Source organism: Rhinoderma darwinii, chromosome 2 (assembly GCF_050947455.1).
Source record: "Rhinoderma darwinii isolate aRhiDar2 chromosome 2, aRhiDar2.hap1, whole genome shotgun sequence".
NCBI classification, from domain to species: Eukaryota; Metazoa; Chordata; class Amphibia; order Anura; family Rhinodermatidae; genus Rhinoderma; species Rhinoderma darwinii.
Window position 1 is genome coordinate 35,592,402 of NC_134688.1, and position 23,925 is coordinate 35,616,326.

The 23,925-nt window shown below is 44.1% G+C and overlaps 1 long non-coding RNA gene across 1 annotated transcript; it reads left to right on the top strand.

Moving 5' to 3' along the window:
* The first annotated feature begins 981 nt into the window (after positions 1-981).
* LOC142740461 (uncharacterized) lies at positions 982-4,303 on the top strand. The gene is made up of 4 exons (XR_012880701.1): positions 982-1,045; positions 1,492-1,623; positions 2,456-2,522; positions 2,721-4,303. It is a non-coding gene; the product is annotated as an uncharacterized LOC142740461 (long non-coding RNA).
* Positions 4,304-23,925: the final 19,622 nt, after the last annotated feature.

The window sequence follows — 23,925 nt, forward strand, 5'->3', positions numbered from 1 at the left end:
AGTGTCCCACACATAGCCCACCCCTATAGAAAGTACCCTAAAAAATAGCTCCCTTATAGATAGTGCTCTACATATAGCCCACCCCTGTATAGTGTCTCACATATACTGCCCCACATATAGACCCCCCTGTAGATAGTGGCCCACACCCCCACATATAGACCCCCCTGTAGCTACTGCCCCACATATAGACCCCCCTATATATAATAGCCAACATAAAGACGACCCCCCCCTTTAGATAGACCCCACCACTATAGATAATGCCATTCACATTTTTATGAGGAAAAAAATATATAAAGTTGACATACTCACATTCTCCGGTTCCCACGCTGTTCACTGGCGATGCAGACATGCTCTCTTCTGAGCATGTCTGCAGGAGCTGAATGAGCGTTCCCTGTATGGCACTGATTGACGCTGATTGGCGGGGCAGAATGACTTGCCCCGCCAATCAGCACCTTCCAAGCATGGAAGCGGCGCGATGATGTCATCGCGCCGCTAGCCAATCAGTGTCATTGTAAGGCACTGGATGGTCAGGCACGGAACATGCCCGGCCATTCAGCGCTAATACATGTATTTGGCTGCCGCTAGCACCGGGGCCCCCTCCGGTGCTAGCGACACCTACAGGCATGAGAGTGCCTGTGTAAGGCTCGGCGGCGCGGGCCCCACAGTAGCGGTGCTACCCCTGTAGCAGCCATAACGGCTGCTAGCGGCGCCACCGGGCATTTGGGAGGGCGTGTCGGCTGGCGGCACGGGCCCCCTCAAGCCCCGGGCCCCGTAGCAGCCGCTACTGCTGCTACCGCGGTAGTTACGCCACTGGTGTCTACATTACCAGTACTGCAGTCTGTGCGCCACCATACAGGTCCGTCCACATGAAGTTGCTGTGTACATGAGCCCTAATGTACATTTCCTTCATTGTTGGGTGGTCTATACTGAGCACACGTCTGTCTGGAGAAATAAAACTACACAATTATTGTTTTTTCCAGAACACCTTAAGATCAGCTGCCTGCTGCCAGGGGGACTCTCTGAAGCAATATTTCATCTATGCAAGGTGCGTCTCTTATTAGTTACTATATGCAGTATCCACCAATACCCTCCACAGTTAGAATGACACTTTTTGTATGTCCTGGGTCAGAATGCCCCTTTTGTATGGCCCCACAGTAATGAAGCCCCCTTTTCTAAGCCCCGACTCAGTCCTTTTATCCCCCATATTAATAGTGCCCCCTTTGCTCCTATAAAATAAAAAACTATACTCACCTAATAGACGACCAACCGGGTCAGACATTTCGCTTCCTCCCTGCGCCGTTATTGTTTGTCCAATTTCAGGGGCGTATGGAGCCCCAGAGCTGTGGGCCACCCCAAATCCCTGGACCCCAGCCGGTCATCCTATTTACCCCTTTGGTAATTTTACACTGGTTGGGGACTGGACTCTGTTCTAGATAGAAATGTTGCCATTGATTGAGATTTGTCCTAATACATTGTCTTTCTTTCTCCTAGAATTAATTCCTCATAAGAGTTAATGATAACCACACGTCCCAGGAGGGCAGATCAAAGATTAAGCAGAGCCCTCCACCTCACATCACATAACGTTCTACATTCAGTCGGATGTATTCAGTAGGAGAGTCCAAGGTCAGTGTATTTTATTAACTGCATCTCTAAATGATCACATAGTGTGTATTACTGGTCAATACTGAAGAGGGCACTACCATCATAGATGGCCTGGGCACCCTCAACTTACACTGCCGATCCGGCATTTAGGGCCCAAACCTATAATATAAAAAAACAGAAAGATACAATCCCTAGTTTATTGACTGGGTGATGTTATTTGGGCACTGTATGATTAAATTATTTGGACACTACATGGTGCATCATAAGGGGGAGGACGTCACAGATACTGCACATGTCACCAATAAACCTAAGGCCGGCCCTGGATGTGACACAATAGCTGCCACGTGACATGCCATCCACACGGACATGACCGCTGTGGCCTAGCAACTAAAGACAACAGAACCACCAGCGCAGGAGCCACAGGGAATTTAAAAAATGAGTAGGGACAATTTGTTAGTTTTAGCCATATGCGGCTTAGACTAAGGTTTATGAAACTGTCAGAAAACCCCTTTAATAATTATTTTGTCTGTTGAATCCAGAAATCCAATTTACCATTTTCTACTCTCTCTACTCCAGTCCAAAAGACTCCACAAAAGACAAATTAGAAGTTTTCCATTAAGGATAAGATTATATAGAAGAATAACAATAAGCTCCTGGTCCCTGATACAAAATCTATACCAGGGTCCTCCAACTATTATGTGCCATTATACTGCTGGTGTTATTTGTGTGGCAGAGGGGCATTGGACTCGCCCTGTGATAGAAAATGAAATGTGTGAAAGTAAATATATTATTATTCATTATAGATATGGGGTTATTTTATGTATGTGCATTAAACCCATTATGTATTTTACAGACATTTATAACATCTGAATATGTGGCACCAGTGACAGCCGACATGCTAGAAGATCCACTGTATATATGTAAGTATTATAGCAAATAACAACCTATAGAAATTCTATAATGTGATGTCATCCAGAATGTTCCTATAGAGACACATGACAAGACTGTGGGAACAATCTCCCTGATGTTTTCAATAGGCTGAACATATATTTGTTGATATGATGAACCATACTAAGCGCATGTCATAATATCTTCACAGTTTATACTTTTTGTTCCAGAATTTCTTGAGATCGGCTGCCTGCTGCCAGGGGGACTCTCTGAAGTAATATTTCATCTATATGCGGTATGTCCATCATTAGTTACTATATACAGTATCCACCTGTAGCTCTGTACATTGAAAAAGTAATGAGCGGGCAAAATGCCAAGAAAGGCGTAGCAGTGGGGAACCTTGGATAGTTGGTAGGAATAGGCATAATGTAAGTTAGGGGTATCTTTGTCCAAAATGCTGGCCACATGGCTCGGTTTGGGACTGAACGTAGGTGTAAGGTAATTGGGTGAGGGAGTGTAGGGGGATTTTAGACAGCTTTGGTCTGCCAAGAACATTTGCGATGTGTCAAGGCCTGGATGCAATAGACAAGGACTTAAGTGAGTTTCATTACACAGTCATAATCTGCAGGCATAGGTGATAATGGACACTGGCAGAATGTTTTTATATTTACAGCACTCAAGCGGAAAGCAATGGAAGGTGCCAGGATATTGCCACGTATAGAGCCCCCACAAGTCATGCAGCACAAGGACCTGGACTTGGGGTGTACTGGATTGTTTGGAGGAAATGGCATCAAGGAAGCAAGGCAGGTATCCTCAATGGTATCATTCTAGCAAAAATTTGAGGGAACATGGCACAATGATGGGCCAAGTGCCAGGATCCTTGCGCAGGGATCCAGGGTCGATGAAGGCAGCAATATCCCAGTAGGGCCTCATAATCTCAACATGGGAGAGGGACACCTTGGGGTTGCCAAAATGTTTAAAACACGGGGTACTGGCACAATGTTTGGAATTACAGGAGCAGCGCATCTGGATGTAAAGAGAAGCAGAAGAAGGCAACAGTAGCTGGTTGAGTCTGATTCTGATCTGTCAGATGATAATAAGTGGTCTGATGTTGGGGATAGATGGGCTAATGGGCAAGACGTTTAAGATGCTGAAAAAAATGTTTACGCAGGATAAAGTAAAAAGGTAAAAGCGAGGAGGCGTGATACCGAAAGCCAATCCTTTACTGGAAAGAGGGGGTAAAGTTTGGGGCCAGGAAACATGTTTGTTGATTTCTACCTACACACACTTGTCCCAGGAAATGTTGGGAAACATAAGGGAGGAAAGGCTTGTCTAGTTTTTGTGATGTCTATGGAAGATTTTGTTTAGTATTGCAGTGTTATGGTGGTGGAGCAAGGACCCCCTTATTGATCAGGTGCCAATAAAAAGGGATGGTGCCTGTGAAGCAGGCTGGTAAGTATAAAAAAAATACATCTGTCGCATCTAAAAGAGGCATCAGTAAACGATGAAATAGACAAGGAGTTGAGTGAGTTGCATCATTAAAGCAGAATCTGCAGGCACGGATGACAATGGATACTTGCAGAATGTTTTTTGTGCCTACAGGACTCAAGTGAGAAGCAGTGGAAAGGACACGGATATCGCCACGGATAGGGTGTCCACGAGTCATGCAGCACAAGGAACTGGACTTCTGATATAATTGACTATTTGGAGGAGATGGCGTACATTTGCGAAGAATGTAGTTGGCTTTCGATGCGCGTAAGCAGTCTTGTATCATCACTTCAACATGCCGTGTGGTTTATAAAATGTTTTTCTAATAAAGTCATCACATTGTCATGAGGATTGCTGGACCGTATTTTCTTCTGTGTACTGTATATTTATTGGACAGTGCTAACGCCATACAGCCCTCCGTGTAGAGAACGCCATACAGCCCTCCTGTAGAGAACGCCATACAGTCCCCCTGCAGAGAACGCCATACAGACCCCCCTGTAGAGAACCCCATACAGCTCCCCCTGTAGAGAACACCATACAGCCCCCCCTGTAGGGAACGCCATACACCCCCCCTGTAGGGAACGCCATAGAGCCCCCCCTGTAGGGAACGCCATACAGCCCCCCCCTGTAGGGAACGCCATACAGCCCCCCCCTGTAGGCAACGCCATACAGCGTTCCCCCCCCTGTAGGGAACGCCATACAGCGTCCCCCCTCCCAAAAAAATGCGACCTACAGTGTGTCCTACAAAATACATGTATCCCCTATCCACAGGATAGGGGATACATGTATGATCACTGGCAACGAAAGCTGCTTCTATCCTCTCCTCGGGGTCCCCGGCAGTCACTGACAGCCGGAGACCCGACATTCAGCAGCCCGATCGCGCGGGCAGTAAGTTAAAACCGGAGTCGTAAAAAGTCTATGGCTCGGGTTTTAAGGACCCTGACCGCTGGCCGTAAAAATACAGCCAGCGGTCGGGAACCAGTTAATGGCAGAGCGGGGAGATACCTCCCTGCTCTGCCGTAGTGTTCAGTGGCGTCCCGCTGTAGCAGCCATAGCGGCTGCCAGCGGAGCCTCCGGCTATGGTGGGGCCCGTGCCAGCGGGCGACACGGGCCCCCTCATGCTGCGGGCCCCGTAGCAGCCGCTACGGCTGCTACGCCGGTAGTTACGCCACTGCTCAGTACATATATACAATACCAAAAAAAATCTCAGTGTTATGACTGCGGACCTCTGTCGCTCACCCTGTGATGAACGGCCGCGACCGCAACTGCCTGGCTACGTCCCCAGAGACCACGGCTGGCGCGGCCTTCCCTTCCTGGAGTGTGCGAGGAGTGCCTTAAAGGGCCAGCGTGTGCACTTCCTAAAAGTTTTCTATCCTACCCCAGTGCACCCTGGATTATAAAAAGGTCTCTGCCCTTCCACTCCTTGCTTGAGCGTTGTTTGTACTTTTCCCATGTTTGTATTGCAAAGGGTCCCTTAGTATTTTCCTGCTTGATCCCAGAGTTCCCGTTCCCTGCATCCTATTTCCTGTATCCCTTGCTGTTTCCTAACTGTGCCTGCCTTTTATCAGAGTCGTGTGGTACCGCCGGCTGGATATGCCACGTCTGTGTGTCATCTACCATTCCTGGTGCCATCCGCTTCGTCTGGCGCAACCTGCCACACCTAGCCCTATCTGAGCCGGAGCCCACGGCCTAGTGGGTCCACATACGGATGTAGCCATCTTTAACTGGACTCTGATAACTTGTTGCAGCGTGATATCACACAAAAATAACCATTGAGAAGTCATTGAAAAGGTCAAGATAAGGGATCTTTCCACTGTGTATTTAATGCATTATTAGTCAAGCTAAAGTCAGCTACATATGTTCCCTAGATTACCCTCAGGCCATGGAACCCGCTGGCCAGCCTAAGACCACAGTTCAGGTCATACAGACGGATATGCGTGACCTATATGCACGTCAGCAATTACTAAGGGGTGGACCCCAATAGTATATATTGTATCTATATGCACGTCAGGATCAACTCCTCGTGGCTGTAAACTCCATCATCGCCCGACTGGATGAACTCCCTGTTCCTTCCCCAGAGACTGCTGCCGTTCCACTGCCTAATACTCCTACTGTCTGTTTTCTGGATCCACAGTTGCACTGCCTCTTTTTCCTCGCTATGACTGCGTGCTCACCATTTCTCCTCTGATGAGGCCAATGTAGCGTTCATTATTTCCCTCCTCGCTGGCAAGTCCCTCGCATGGGCGAACCCCATCCTGGAATGACAGGGGCCCAAATTTTCGGACTTAGCCCTGTTCTTACAGACTTTTTGTGACGTGTTCAAGAAGCCGGGTCGAACATCCTTAGCAGCAGCCACTCTGCTAACCCTCAAGCAAGGGGGTCCACAGCAGGAGAGTATGCCATCTCCTTCCGTACCCTGGCAGCAGAGTTGGCATGGAACAATGAAGCATTGGTGGCGACCTATGGCATGGACTGTCCTCACACACCATGGACGAGCTGGCAGCCCGCGACCTCCCACCTACCTTGGATGTCCATATCCTGTTGGCTACCCGGGTCAACATGAGGATCCAGGAACGCGATGAGGAGGTTCGGTGGAGAGACTTTTTCACAGATTAGCACCCTTGTTCCAGAGACCACTACTGCCCCCTCTTGTTGCTCTACCTGAGGAACCAATGCAGGTAGACAGAGTCAAGTTGTCCGAGCAGGAGAAACAGCGCTGACGCTCTTCAGGTCTGTGTTTGTATTGCGGCCTTAAAGGCCCTTTCGTGCGCCAATGTCCACAAAAGCCGGGAAACTCCAGCTCCTAGAGAGGCAACTCTAGGTGGGATGATGCCAAACATCAAAACCTCTTCCAAATTATCTATTCCTGTGACCATCATCTCGGGAGAGACATCACACTTCTCCTCTGCCTATTTTGACTCCAGGGCAGCTGCAGATTTCATCCAGCAGGATTTAGTAGACCGACTACATCTACCCACAGTTCTTCTAGAGAGATCCCTTGCTGTTGCTTCTGTAAATGGACTACCATTGCCCGATCCTATTGTGGCTATCATGAAACCACTTACGTTACAAATCGGAGTCCTTCACTCAGAACAGATCAACTTCCTCGTCCTGCCTAAAGCCATCAACCCGGTTCTGCTGGGTCTGCCTTGGCTTTGTCTACACGCCCAGGTCCTTCACTGGAGTTCTGGAGAGGTCCCCCAATGGGGGCCAAGATGCCTTAGCCGCTGCCTGCAACAGGTCCGCCCTGTTTTGCCTCCACTGCCTCAGTCACTCTCCGATCTACCATCTCATTAAGCCAGTTTTGAGGACATCTTCAGTAAGAGTAGGTAGATAAAAACAGTGGGAACCAGGTGGGATCCACTGTAAAAAAGAGACACCATCCAGGCGCAATACTTTTTTGAGAAAAAATATATATATAATTAATTGTCTAAAACAATAGATCATAATAAAACATACATAAAAAAGAGAGATAGAGGGTCTCTTGAGGTACAACGCGTTTAGTGGAAACAGAACCACTTTATCAAGTAAACATGAGACCATAAAGTTTTTTCCAGAGAACCCCTTTAACACGTTAGTGACCGGCCCATCGTGTTTCTACGTCGGTCACTAACGGGCCTTATTCCGATGCCATAGACTTTTTACGTCGCGGCATCGGAATAAGTTTACAGAGCAGGGAGCTGTCAAATCTCCCTGCTCTCAGCTGCTAGAGGCAGCTGAGGGCTGGGAGCGTCCCTGCTCTGCCGGGTGAGATCGATATTAGTATCGATCTCACCCGTTTAACCTCTCAGATGCGGTGCTCAATAGCGAGCACCGCATCTGAGTGGTTTTGGAGAGAGGGAGGGAGCTCCCTCTCTCCCCCACCGACACCCGGCGATACGATTGCCGAGTGTCTGTGTCTCCAATGGCACCTGGGAGTCTAATAAAGGCCCCCAGGTCTGCCTGGAGTGAATGCCTGCTAGATCATGCCGCAGGCATGACCGAGCAGATGCCTGTCCGTTTTAAACGGACAGGCATAATACACTGCAATACAAAAGTATTGCAGTGTATTATAATAGTGATCGCAGAATCGCATATTATAGTCCCCTAGTGGGACTAGTAAAAAAGTGAAAAAAAAGTTTAATAATGTTAATAAAAAAAAAAATGTGAAAAAAAATGAAAATCCCAGCTGTTCCCCTTACAAACTGCTTTACTATTAAAAAAACAAAATAAAGTAAAAAAGTTACACATATTTGGTATCGCCGCGTCCGTAACGACCCCGACTATAAATCTATAACATTATTTAACCCGCACAGTGAACGCCGTAAAAAAATTAATAAAAAACTATGGAAAAATTGCTGTTTTCTGTGAATCCTGACTTTAAAAAAATGTGATAAAAAGTGATCAAAAAGTCGCATCTACTCCAAAATGGTACCAATAAAAACTACAAGTCTTCCCGCAAAAAAAAAGCCCTCATACAACCGTATCTGCGAAAAAATAAAAACGTTACGGCTCTTCAAACATGGAGACACAAAAACAAATAATTTTGAAAAAAAAGCGTTTTTACTGTGTAAGTAGTAAAACATACAAAAACTATACAAATTTGGTATCGTTGCAATCGTAACAACCCGCTGAATAAAGTTATTGTGTTATTTATATCACACGGTAAACGGCGTTGATTTAAGACGCGAAAAAGAGTGGCAAAATTTCAGTTTTTTTCTATTTCCCCCCAAATAAAAGTTAATATAAGTTAATCAATAGGGGGCGTGGCTTGGCAGCTGAACCTGATGGCCGCTTGATACTTCGGCTCCGGCATGAAGCACTGAAAACTAGCTGTTTAGCACCGAGGAATGAGAGAGGACGCAAACTAAACATACAAGCACAGAAGGGAGATGCCGAGGAAAAGAAAACCGGTGACGAAATCGGTAAAATTGACGGACTTTTACTATCCAAGGCGACCAGAGGAAGACAGGGAGGAAATGGCCTCCGACACACAGGCTAGCTCACTCACCACTGAGCCGTACCAACAAACCCCGAGGAGAGAGATGGAAGAGCAGCTGCCGAGAAGAAGCAGATCAGTGCCAGCATCGGAGGTTAGTCTGCTTGCAGAGGGGAGGAATGCGCACACAAGAGCATTCAGAGATGCAATCTCTCTGAGAGAGCGCGCCTCTCCACATAGCCCTGCATCACCACGTGGGCTGGCCTTCTCGGCGCCATCTTCCCCGGCACCCAGAACCCCTGAGACACCAAGGGAGACAGTATATGACCCGGACGATACACAGGACATGGTAGGAGCTAATATATCTGTTACCTCTATACCTGGGCAAGTCCTTGATTAATTGCCCTCATCCTCCAACCCTGTAACAGAAGCTATGCTCAAGACCATGTTGCAGGCTTTACAACACTCACTTCATGCAGGCATGGCTGAGCTCATTAACCCCTTGGCTACCGCTTGTAATATGACTTTAAGGACAATAATTACTGACACCGGGATTATATTTGTTTTGTCTTTACTGAACATGCAGAAAATATGACAACAGTCAAAAACTTGAGCTCTAGGCAAAATATAACTGGGGCTCGGTAAACAATACAGTCTCTGCTTTTATCCGGCACTTCCATATAACACAGTCTCTTATAATCCGTAATGATTAAAATATGTTCTCTTTATCCGGTGCCTTAGGATAATAAAGTCTCTTAGCTTCCAGGTTTAGTGTAATGTGATCTTTGAGGACCGGCAATGTAATACAATGCACTCTCTGATGAGCCGGCAGTTAATGGCTCTATGTTACCTTATGCTCAAAATGGCGTCTTCAGCTTCTTGCTCTAAACACTCTCTTCTTAACTCGGCCGGATCTCCTTAACTTGGAACTCCAGTAAATGCGTGTCTGATACTTCACATTACTTATGCTCTGCTGCTGGCCAGAATGTTCTTTATCTTTTACAGTTATCTGAGTCACAATGTCTTCCTTACTTGCTACAGCTCTCTCAGTCCAGTCTCTGTCTCTTCCTGTCCAGCGCTTCCCAGACCTCCCTCCAGACCTCTCTTGTATCCCACTCCACACACTAAACACTGTCGATGTACTAACCTCACAGCGCCCTCTAGTGGCCGGCCACAACCTCCCATTTCTCAATGCCATACAATCCTTTTGCTGGGTTACATCTTTTCCCCCAGGTTTATCAGTTGCCGTCCCGGCAACTTGCTGTGGCGTCACAAATCCTTCAAACCTAGAAGGAAGTCTTCCAAAATTGGATCGCTGAGAATGACGTACCTGTGACAACTCTTCTTCCACAGGAGTAACATTCTCTTCTTGTACTTCACTGGTACTTTCTTGTCTCTCTGGTACTTGAACCGGCGGACTCCACCAACCTTCATCTATGGGAACGGGTGTTGCAACAGGAGGATCTCTAGTGTTTCCTTCTGGTTCACGACTTATAAATGTGCAGGGTCTCAGCATATTTCTGTGTACGGTTTTCAAAGGGCCACTACTACCCTCCGGCTTGATCACAAATACAGGAATATATGGATTGGGCTGACGCACCACCTCATACGCCAAGGTTTCCCACTTCCATTGCAGCTTTCCTGCTCTTTTTGCACCCTGGTTTCGCACGATTACTCTATCACCCACTTGCAAAGGTAGTTCCTTCAATTTCTGATTTACTGTAAGATCATGAGGCCCCAGTCTCTGCGCCACTAAATTATACATTTCTTGTACCTTGCGTCGATGACCCCACATCCAGGTCTGCGGAGTCCACTCTTCTTGTTCTTCCGGGATAGGCATCATTAAATTTAGGGGACATCGTCCATTTCTTCCGAACATTAACAGAAAAGGAGAATATCCAGTAGTGGCATGTACAGTGTTATTATAGATCCAGATTAATTCTGCAATGTAGTCAGGCCATCTCTCTTTTTTTTGTTTCTCCAGTGTTCGCAACAACTGCAATATGGTCCGATTCATCCTTTCACAGGCCCCGTTCCCTTGAGGGTGATACGGGGTCGTGCGGGTCTTTTTAATCTGGTACAATCTGCATAATTCTTCTATTACTCGCCCCTCAAAACAAGCTCCTTGATCAGAGTGAAGCTGTGAAGGACATCCATAGGGTAAGATGAAATGAGTCCACAATCCATGTGCCGCAGATTCAGCCGTTTGATCTCTGGTAGGTACAGCCACTGTGAATTTGGTGAAGTGGTCTATCACAACCAATAAATATCTGTACCCTTGTAAAGACTCATCTACTGTCAAATAGTCCATCATGACCAACTGTAATGGATAATGCGTCTGTATATGCCCCACCGGAGCTTGTTGTTCAGCCGCTCTGGCCAGGGTGCAATTTCTACAGTTCTGACACACTTTCTGTGCCACTGCAAACAGCAAAGGATGATAGTAGAATTGTTGCAACCAACGGAAAGTCTTTTCAGGACCATAATGCCCCTTTTTCTCATGCATCCACTTAACCGTACTTTCTAACTCTCGCTCCGGCAACACAGCTTGCCAGACGGGTCCTTCCATGGTCGGTAGGAATACTCGGCGGTACAATATCCCTTGTTTTACTGCCAATCTATCTCGTTGGCGATATATTCTCTGTCCCACTCCAGACAATCGCAATCGCTCTCGTTGATTGGGTCGGTATCTCTCTAGCACCCATCTTCTTACAGTCCGAATTTGAATATCTTGCAACTGCTGTTTCTTCCATTCTTCAGCAGTCCATTGATCGATGGTTTCTCTTATGGGCTCCCCAGTATGCACCGGAGCACTTTGAATATTCTCACCTGGCATCTGATCATGTACTTCATTGGCAAGGAAATTAGGAGTCTCTGTTTCCTCTAACTCCTCTTCAGTCAGTCCTTCAGGCAAATCTACTGGATTACGGGACAGGGCATCTGCATTCCCATTAGCTCGTCCTGGGCGGTACTTCACAGTAAATTTAAATTTGCTAAGTCGTGCTCGCCAACGTTGCTCCATAGCACCCAATTTGGCCGAGTCTAAATGAACCAATGGATTATTGTCAGTCCATAACACACACTCTGCGCCCAGCAAGATATCTGCAAATCGCTCGGTAACCGCCCATACGACTGCCAAAAGTTCCAACCGGAATGAGCTATAGTTGTCCGGATTCTTTTCCCCATCTCTCAGCGTCCGACTGGCATAAGCAATGACACGTTCCCGTCCATTCTGCACTTGAGAAAGAACAGCTCCTAATCCTTTTAAACTTCCATCGGTACACAAAACAAATGGTAGAGAGTAATCTGCATACGCCAAGACAGGAGCACCAGTTAGTCGTCTTTTTAACTCTTGGAAGGCTTGTTCAGCCTCTATTCCCCAAGTGATACTTCTCTTATGAAAGACTCCCGGTTTGGTTCCATTCAGTAACACATATAGGGGAGCAGCCACCTTAGCAAAATTCTGTATGAACCGTCTGTAATATCCAATCAGTCCTAGGAAACTTCTAAGCTCTGTTACTGTCTTTGGTACCGGCCATTGTTGCACGGCTCGTACTTTGGCATCCATTGGTTGTACACCGTCTCTAGTAACCACGTGTCCCAGGTACTCAATTCTTTCTTTAAACAAGTGACATTTGCCCGGTTTTAGTTTTAGACCATGTTCTTCGATACGCGTAAGTACCACTTTCAATCTTTCCAAATGTTCTGTGAAAGTGGCTGAGAAGATAATGATGTCATCTAGGTAGATGAGCAAACATTCAAAGTTTAAATCTCCCAAACAAACTTCCATCAAGCGCTGAAATGTAGCTGGTGCATTGGTTAGACCGAACGGCATTCTCAAAAATTCGTATAACCCCATAGGGGTGATGAATGCAGTCTTTTCTCGATCTTCTTCTGCAACTGGTACTTGCCAGTACCCACTGGCCAAATCCAGGGTAGAGAAGTATTTGGCCTTACCCAAAGCCAGCAAAGAGTCTTCTATTCGTGGTAAAGGGTATGCATCTCTGACGGTGCAGGCATTCAATCGCCGGTAATCTACACAGAACCGCAAGCTTCCATCTTTCTTCTTTACTAATACTATGGGAGAAGCCCATGGACTTTTACTGGGTCGGATAACATGACTGTCTAGCATGCGTTTTAGCAACACTTTGGCTTCTTGATAAAAAGCGGGCGGAATGGTACGGTATCGTTCTCGTACCGGGTGAGCATTTCCCGTATGTATTTCATGTTCTAAAGTTGTTGTCAACCCAAAGTCTGCTTCATTCTTGGAAAAAGCCTTGGAGTGCTCTCCTAACACTCCCGCCACTTCATCTATTTGTCTGGTAGTCAAATCCGTTCCTTCTAAAGGTATTTGCTCCAGTAATCGCCTCCCAATGGTGTCATTAGCTTGAGTGGTGGCTCGACACACTGTAACCACAGCTACACTTTCACAAGGATAACTCACTTGCCAATCTGAACGGCTTTCCACTTGTTCCTCCCTCACCGGAAACACTTCAGCTACTAGTTCCCGGGGAAATAAGGTTACATTTTGTTTCGTGATATTAACCACTCGTAATAATACTTGTCCATCCTGTACCTTGCATATCGACCGGGCCACGGCTACTCCTTCTTTCTGCAGAGCTGATTCAATTAACACAGTGGTGCCCTTTAACACTTTATTAGTACCCACTGGCAAGGGTAACAACATTTCATGTCCTGCTGGTACTTGTATACTTCGAGAGGCTGGTATCTTAACCAGTCCTACCCTTCCAGGCCAATTTAACAGTTCTCCATTAATGCGACAATGTTTTAAAGTGCGCTGTAAAGCCATTTGAGAAGGTCGTTGAGTGGGTATTTGTTTCCAGTATTTTGGGCCCAGCTCTTGTGACATTACTCCATCTAAGTCCCGCAATATATTCATTCCTAGAATCACGGGAATTTCAGAGTCCATAGCTTTTTCTACTATGATAACCCCCTTTTTGTTCAAATCACGATTCCATATTGAAATGTCCATTTGTATAACTCCCAGGATAGGGATAGGTAAACTATTAGCTGCCTTGAGTCTTATCCAAGTGTCACTCTTCTCACATAACAAGGAAGGGAAATAAGTTTCAAACACAACTTTATCCATAGTGGTCACTTGAGATCCAGTATCGATTAAACATGACAACTCAACGCCATTGAATTTTGCTACGACGACGGGACATTCCCCCACTATATCTGTAGCATCTAACGCAGGGCATGTATCCGTGGACTCCCCTGTAGTTTGCCCCTCAACTACAGGTCGTTCTAGTTTAAATTCCTGCGATTGCTCTGATAGTGAGGACGCATGCAATTTCTAGCAATGTGTCCTGCTCGGCCACAATTGTAGCAGATGGTAGGGTCTGGAGCATTCCTACCTTGCTTCCTCCTATCTGCAAACGACTGTCTCTCTTGTGAGTATCGAACTGGAGTTCCAGGGTCAGGCTTATTAGTAATAGCGGCTTTCAACTCTCTCATGGCACCTTCCAATGACTCCATCCTTGCCTCCATGTCGGGGTTCTTCTTGGTTACAATTTCTGCTTGCCTGACCACCGTATCAGTACTGGCCGATTCCTCTTTTTCCAATGCGATAGCTTCCGTCAATAATTGATGAATCGTCATATCTGGTTCTTTCTTTAATTTTTCCTTCAGAGTTCTCCTTAACGGTGGATTCTTGAGACCTATTACAAACTGATCCCGCAATACTACGTGTACATTGGTAAAGGACCCGGCTGATTGTTCTTCTTTACGTTGCAACATTGCCATTATTTCCTGTAATCCATTTGATAACTGCGCCAGTGTCTCTTCTTCTTTCTGCTGGCGGGCAAAGAATCGCTTCCTTATCATGCCCTCAGAGGACGTATCCCCATACACATCATCTAATAGCTGCCGAATTTGTTCGAAGGTTTGTCGGTGTCGTGCTGGCTGTAACAAAACGGTTTTCCTAGCTTCTCCTTCTAAGGTACTTAGCGCCAATTCTACTTTTAAATGTGGAGCAACATTACAGAGCCGTGCCGCTCCTTCCAGCCGTTCACTCCAATCTTCCAACAATAGATCAGATCCATTAAACTTTGGCAAATGATTTAAGAGGGCTCCCACCGGTATCATTGGATGGGTCACACTGGATGATAATGTTGTCTCGTCCATTGTATCTGCATCCATCCTGCCGACTACGCCAAGTTGTAATATGACTTTAAGGACAATAATTACTGACACCGGGATTATATTCGTTTTGTCTTTACTGAACATGCAGAAAATATGACAACAGTCAAAAACTTGAGCTCTAGGCAAAATATAACTGGGGCTCGGTAAACAATACAGTCTCTGCTTTTATCCGGCACTTCCATATAACACAGTCTCTTATAATCCGTAATGATTAAAATATGTTCTCTTTATCCGGTGCCTTAGGATAATAAAGTCTCTTAGCTTCCAGGTTTAGTGTAATGTGATCTTTGAGGACCGGCAATGTAATACAATGCACTCTCTGATGATCCGGCACTTAATGGCTCTATGTTACCTTATGCTCAAAATGGCGTCTTCAGCTTCTTGCTCTAAACACTCTCTTCTTAACTCGGCCGGATCTCCTTAACTTGGAACTCCAGTAAATGCGTGTCTGATACTTCACATTACTTATGCTCTGCTGCTGGCCAGAATGCTCTTTATCTTTTACAGTTATCTGAGTCACAATGTCTTCCTTACTTGCTACAGCTCTCTCAGTCCAGTCTCTGTCTCTTCCTGTCCAGCGCTTCCCAGACCTCCCTCCAGACCTCTCTTGTATCCCACTCCACACACTAAACACTGTCGATGTACTAACCTCACAGCGCCCTCTAGTGGCCGGCCACAACCTCCCATTTCTCAATGCCATACAATCCTTTTGCTGGGTTACACGCTGTTGCAGCAGTGGAACATAGAGTGCAGCATGTAGAAACGAAAATGAGTGAAATCACCTCATCTCATAACTCTCTTATTGATGCCCACTATGACCTAGAAAATGACCTGTCTCAAGTAAAAGCAAAAACAGCAGATTTGGAAGATAGATCCAGACGTAATAATCTCAAATTCAGAGGCATCTCGGAAAATATTGCACCAAAAGATCTAAATCAATATGTTCAGGACTTTATTCAAGCTCTGCTCCCAACTTGTTCTTCGCAAGACCTAATCATAGATCGAGTACATAGAATACCTAAGCCTAAACATCTAGCGGAACCCATACCCCGAGATGTACTGGCCAGAGTGCATTTTTTTCACATCAAAGAGAGATTTTTATATGCCTCTAGGAAAGAATCAGCTATCCCAGCAAAATTTAAAGAGATATCAGTATACTCAGATCTATCTGCGGTGACCCTGCAACTACGCAGACAACTACACCCGATCACTTTGGCGTTAAGAGATCATAACATCCCTTATAGGTGGGGTTTTCCGGTTCGCCTCATGGTCTCATACGAAAATTCGTCTCACATAATGAAATCGGTATCGGATGGCGTTACCCTTCTGAGAAAATGGAACATTGTCGTTCCTCCTCCTAAACCACCATTTCTGGGCGCTCCCCAACATATCAGAGAGGAATGGAGAACAGCTGGCCAACGTGGGAGACTACCCCGCTGATTGCTGGGATTGAGGCCTGGATGGCTGTAATAAGGAATTCAGTGCATGTCCTTAGACTCTCTCTTGTTCTTACGGTCTTCGCTAGCCATTAGAGATTCCGGCGGGCGGCCATTGGAGTTCGGTATCGGATGGACTGCTCTACCCCAGACCCACGGGACAACGAGATACTTCGTCCGTCCCTGAAATTTGGTTCGATGTTACTTTATGTTGTTGTTTCTATCTTGTTCTTTTTCCCTGTGCACCTGTTGTTTACAATCAAAATCCTAACCAGTGCTTACATGTTTGCTTTACATATGCCTTGCTATATGAAACTCAGGGAGCCCTATACTAGGCGAGGAAAGGGGCAATTTCTTTTAGATATGTATGTTCGGAGATTAGGTACGATGCTAGCATATATACATACGGTATAATGGTTATCTCAATTATGTCCTTGAATGTAAACGGCCTGAATAGCCCTCAGAAACGAGCTCATATGTGGAGAGAGGCCCAATCTAAGATGTGTGATGTTTTGTGTATACAGGAGACACACCTCTTGAAGAAAGATGCTGATCGCATAAAACATCGATTATTTCCTGACATATATCAGTCACATTCTCCCACTAAATCTAGAGGCGTCCTGATAGCAGTCAAAAATACTGTAGCCTTTCAAATGCTTCAAACACACATAGACCCGGAAGGAAGATATGTAGTGATTATATGTCTGCTTAATAATGTTAAATACACATTGGTGAATCTGTATGCTCCTAACAGACACCAAACTAGATTTTTCCATCACATTTTCAGAATTCTAGATAAATGTAAAGAGGGGAAATTACTTATATGTGGAGATTTTAACACAGTGATGGATGCCTCAATTGACTCTACTTCCAAAAATAGATTGTCCCAGACATACCTGAAAGATCTATGTTGGAATAGAGAATTGTATGATGTATGGCGCCTACAACATGGCTCTGAGGCGGATTTCTCCTTTTATTCACAGCCTCATAACAGCTACTCACGCATCAATATGTTTATCGTAGATAAAGAGGTATTACTCCTGTCAAAAGAGACGCAGATTCAAGATATCACGTGGTCTGATCATGCGACCTTGATGATAAAACTTGACGAAAGACATAGCGTCAATCAGACTTACTTGTGGCGATGTAGCTCTTTCCTTTTGTCCCATGGTAAATACAAGGGAGAACTTGAACGAGACCTTAAGGAGTACTTCCAGACTAACGACACCCCTGATATTAATATAGATACCCTTTGGAATGCTCATAAAGCATTTATACAAGGCTCCTTGATCCGCCTCGGACATATTGTTAAGAAGCAAAGGTTAGCAAAACTGGTGTCACTGACGGAAGACATACATAAAATAGAGGCATTGAATAAATCAGCCCCGTCTCAGAGTTATGCGGCTCAGCTTTTTCGACTTAGACAAGAAATGCGAAAATGTTTACTAATGGAATATGAGAAATCTCTTAGGAAAACGAAAGCCACATATTACTCACAAAATAACAAAGCAAGTAAACTGTTGGCCGCTAGACTCAAAATTCAAACTAGGAAATCCAGAATTCCCTTTTTGATCGATCCTCACACTAAACCCAAAATTATGCATCCTAAAGATATAGCTGATCAGTTTAAAATATACTATTCGTCACTATATAACTTGAAAGAGGACCCATTCACGGCTCATCCGACTCCATTAGAAATTGAGAATTTTTTAAGGCATATCACACTTCCTCACTTGTCACCTCTCCAACTCTCCAACCTAAATGCCCCAATCTCGGAATCTGAGATAAAAGATATCATCCGTGGATCTCCTTCCGGTAAATCCCCTGGCCCAGATGGGTTGACTAACGATTATTATAAAACGTTCCGAGATATTCTAACACCTGTTCTTAACAATTTTTTTCAGAAAGCTATGTCCTCTGGATCGCTCCCTCGAGAAAATCAGATGGCATTGATTGTGACGATACCTAAACCAGGGAAGTCTCCGGATGTCCCACAGAATTTCAGACCCATATCTCTGTTAAATACAGATATTAAGATGTATGCAAAACTTTTGGCAAACAGGTTAGCCTCCCTACTCCCTGCCTTAATTCAAGAAGATCAAGTCGGATTTGTCAAAGGCTGACAGGCTTCGGATAACACCAGGAGGATAGTGAGTCTTTTACATCATATTGATAAACATAAAATACCATCTGTATTACTTGCATTAGATGCAGAGAAGGCATTTGACCGGATTCATTGGACCTATGCATTTAAAGTGCTAGATAATATGGGGTTCAAGGGAGAGATTTCCACTGCAATCCAAGCCCTGTACTCCCACCCGTCTGCAAAGGTATCTACAAACGGGGTCTTATCAGAAGATTTTAAAATCACAAACGGTACGAGACAGGGTTGTCCGCTATCCCCCCTCATATTTATATTGGCTATGGAACCCTTGGCTCAGATGCTTAGAATGCATGAAAAAATCCATGGAATACAGGTAGGTCCGCTAACTCACACTATCTCACTATTTGCAGACGACATACTTTTGTCTTTGTCACATCCGGAGTCTTCCCTGGCGGCAGTCCTAGAATGTATACAATTATTTGGTAATATCTCCCTTTATAAACTCAACACCCAAAAATCACAAATCCTCCCTTTGTGTTTATCCCCGTCCAAGTTACATTTCTTACAAAACAAGCATCGGTTAGATTGGAGGATGGTAGAAATATCATATTTGGGACTTCATTTGACTCCCAAACATGAGTCTTTGTATGTAAATAACTACACACCACTCCTCAATGACATAAAAAATGAAGCTAATAGACTGCAAAAATGTGAGATCTCCTGGATTGGAAGGATCGCTTCCTTTAAAATGCTTTTACTCCCGAAACTCTTATATCTATTCCGCACCCTGCCCATACACCTTCCCAAGAAATTTTTTCAACAAATCCAGAAAATATTATCACAATTTGTGTGGGCTAAGAGGAAACCCAGAATTGCATTTCACATATTGACCAGAGATAGGAAGCTAGGGGGAATGGGAATCCCGAATATTCATAGATATTACATAGCCACGGTAGTAGCTCAAATTTCCGCTTGGTGGAAAACTGAAAACGCGAAACCTTGGGTTCATATCGAGGCTTCTTGTATTTCCCCGGCTTCACTAAAGGCACTTTTATTTCTTCAATACTGGGACTTACCTTGCCAATTAGACCTATCCCCGCTCACTATAGTCGCTCTACATTGCTGGAAATATTTGCATACATATTCTAAAGAAAGTCTTCCTATGCCCAAATCATTCATACCCATAGACTTCTTGGAGTTGGCTATTTCAGACTTGAATATTTCTATATGGAAAAAAGGAGGTATAACGGATATAGCAAAACTCTTCCAAAATAATCAGCTAGTAGACTTTTCATATCTGAAATCCAAATACTCAATCCCTGCACGAGACCTATATAAATACTTCCAAATTAGACACTTCCTGAGTAGTCATGGTAATCTGGAATCTGTATACAACCATACAATATTTGGGGGGTTAAACAGAAATCTCAAGGGTCTTAAATATATATATGATTCAATCGATACTCAAGCTATATTTGTCAAAACCTACCGTATTAAAATGTGGGAGAGAGACTTGGGAACCGGTTTCACAGACAAAGAATGGTTGAAGGCCTTTAAACTCACACATACCTCCTTATCATGTGCGTCTCATGCAGAAGCAGCGATTAAAACCGCCTTATGGTGGTACTATACACCTGATCGACTCCAACAGATGTTTCCCCAAACCCCAGCCCTATGTTGGAGAAATTACAACCATAAGGGTACACTGATTCATATACTATGGGAATGCCCTGTCATTGGAGAATATTGGAAAGACGTATTTGCCCTCTTGAGAGAGTTACTGGGGAGTGGGATTCATATGTCACCACAGAAAGCCCTACTATTCCTCCAGATGGAAGAAATTCCTCCACATGCTAGGGTCATAGTATGTAAAATATTGACTATGGCTAAGCTGGTCTTAACTCGTTATTGGAAGACCAATACAACCCCTCTCTTATCGGAACTAGTGGAGCTGATTAATACATCTCATGCATACGAGAAAATTATTGCATATGGTAATTTTACGTATGATACATTTGATACGAGATGGAAGTTGTGGAACCATAGTTCTTACTACAAGCTTAACTGAGAAGGGGGTAAATTATGTATGTAAAGCAATAGGTACCGTAAGTACACAAGTAATGTAAAAAACTGGTGTAGTTCTAATCCTGTTTTGTTTACTGTTTTGGTTACTTTTATACTGGAACTCAAGTGATTTATCTGCATTTTCTGAAATATAAACGAGAGTTCATATTATATATGCGGATGTTTTGTACATATGATAAACGTATTATCAACCTGTCTAAATGTAATTTGAGCTAAGAAAATGTAATGTTCAAAATCTGCACATTTCTTTGCAAAAAATTCAATAAAAATCATTGAAACTAAAAAGTTAATCAATAAATAATATGTCCCCCAAAATGGTGCTATTGAAAAGTACAACTTGTCCCGCAAAAAACAAGACCTTATACAGCTATGTCGCTGCAAATATTAAAACGTTATAGCTCTTGGAATGCGACGATGGAAAAACTTAAAAAATGGCTTGGTCATTAAGGTCCAAAATAGGCTGGTCATTAAGGGGTTAATGACCACCATGAAAAGGCGTATTGTCATTAAGGGGTTAAATTCGCAGTGTTGGACGGTCATCTCCAGTTTACTGTTGTATCATTATTATACCGAAATTTATATTATATTATATAATATAATAATATATTATATAATATATATATTATTATATTATACCTGTTAGGAGATGATGTCACCCCCAGATGAAGGCTGTGCCGAAACGTGCGTCGTGGTTGGCGCCATCCCGGTTGTGTCATATAGACGGGTATATATTGAGGCATGTTATTTCATATGCTGTACTCTTTTGAACATGTGTTGCACCTATCCTAGGACCATCACTACTTGTATTTAGCTTCTTGTCCATGTCCTTGTCCATCCTGCAGTATTGTAAAGACAATTTATATTATATATGGTATATATATCCTTATTTCATATATATTGCTTAGCACTATACACTTTATAAATAAGATGTATCCGTATTGTTATGGGCATGTGTTCACCCTGTGTATTTCACTCTGGAGATGTTGCTATATCTATTGTGTGACACTTTTTATTCATTTGTCCTCTATATTTAATAAAGTTTTTTGATACTTTTCAAAAGCATCACTATTGGTGCTTGGTCCCATTATTGTTTAGGTCAGGTTTGCCCCCTGCCGCTAGGGGCTGTGGGGTAACACAGCAGGAGGCGTGTGCAGATGCCTGAGGGACTCAGTGGTGTGCCTGCTGAACATGGTGGGCGGTTCCCTGGTGAAGGGTGCGGGTCCATCCCAGGTTTTCGCGTGGGCGGTCCTGTAAAAACATTTTCCCTTGTTAACCCTCTTCCGGTGAGTTATGAGGCGGTTGCGGTCTCAGTCCAGACTGAGACACCTAATTAGGTAAACAGGGATAACTTGGCTGTGTATGTCTGCTTCGAGGGATCGGTGCCCATCTTAAGCAGGAGGTCAGGAAACAAATAGGGAAGGATGAGTATGTGGAGATGTTCTCCCTCCTCCCCTTGGAGAAGTTCTATCTGGATCAGGGGAAGAGGGGCTAGAGCATAAAAGAAGGAGGAGGAGAAAAGGCGTTATCTCCTGATTCCGCAAATGTTTACCAATTGGTTAATATGGTGAACGTTTTCATTTGCGATTCTAGCTAGAGTGATTTGCCAAAAGACCCCGGAGCACTGCTCGGCCCTTTTATGTTTTATGGATTCTATTGGGGAAGCATATAGGGTGTATAAGGGCCTGGTATGGCTCCGTTATGATAAAGAAGTCACAGTACAGCTGACACTAAGCTTTATGCAGAACATAGTGGAATGTCAAAAACAGCAAAAAAAATCAAGAGAATCAAAAGAAATTTAATAAAACAACACCAGTCCCAAGTGAATATAATTCGTAATGTTGTAGGGGGGTAAGGGAATGATAATGCTGGGAATTCTCTGTTATACTCTACTTAAACCCTATACACACACAAGAAACAGAGTATAGAGCCAAGTATATATGAAAAGAATACATTTTTTTATTAAATACATATAAAAACATACATGTTAAAAAGGTACATGAGTGGAGAGACTCTATATGATATGAACACAGGTAAGTAGGAAAACCAAGTGTATGGTGTGTTTAACCCCTTCCCGCTCCTTGACGTACTATTACGTCATGGCAGCTGTATCGTTCGCGCTCCATGCCGTAATAGTACGTCTCGGGAGTAACGGCCGTTTCGGCCGTCCTCCCGACACATACAGGAGCTGTGACGCTGCTGTCTTGTTCAGCAGCTGTCACAGCTCCTACAGCGGGGACCGATCGCTGTGTCCCCGCTGATTAACCCCTTAAAAGCCGCGTTCTATAGAGATCGCGGCTTTTTAGGGGTTAAGCTGCCATCGCCGGCCTGCTACGCGATAGCGGCCGGCGATGGTGACTATGGCAACCGGACACCAAACAATGGCGTCCGGCTATGCCATAGACGGAAGCCTAGTGGGTCCTGACAACGTCAGGACCCACTATGCTTGCTGTCAGTGAGTAGCTGACAGTTCTAATACACTGCACTACGCATGTAGTGCAGTGTATTAGAATAGCGATCAGGGCCTCCTGCCCTCATGTCCCCTAGTGGGACAAAGTAATAAAGTAAAAAAAAAGTTAAAAAAAGATGTGTAAAAATAAGAAAATAAAAGTTTTAAAAGTAATAAAAGTAAAAGTCCCACTTTTTCCCTTATCAGTCCTTTATTATTAATAAAAATATATAAACAAACAAATAAACTATACATAATTGGTATCGCCGCGTCCGTAACGGCCTGAACTACAAAATTATTTTGTTATTTATCCCGCACGGTGAACGCCGTAAAAAAAAAAAATATTAATAAACCGTACCACAATCACAATTGTTTGGTCACTTCACCTCCCAAAAAATGGAATAAAAAGAGATCAAAAAGTCGCATGTACCTAAAAATGGTACTGATCGAAACTACAGTTCGTTACGCAAAAAATAAGTCCTCGCACGGCTTTATTGATTGAAAAATAAAAACGTTCTGGCTCTTAGAATAAGGTAACACAAAAAGTGAATGATTGTTTACAAAACGTATTTTATTGTGCAAACGCCATAAGACATAAAAAAAAACTATAAACATCTGGTATCGCCGTAATCGTATCGCCCCGCAGAATAAAGTTAATATATCATTTATAGCGCACGGTGAACGCTGTAAAAAAAAAAGTATACAAAAACAATAGTAGAATTGCTGTTTATTAGTCACCACGCCACCTAAAAATGGAATAAAAACTGATCAAAAAGCCGCATGCACCCCAAGA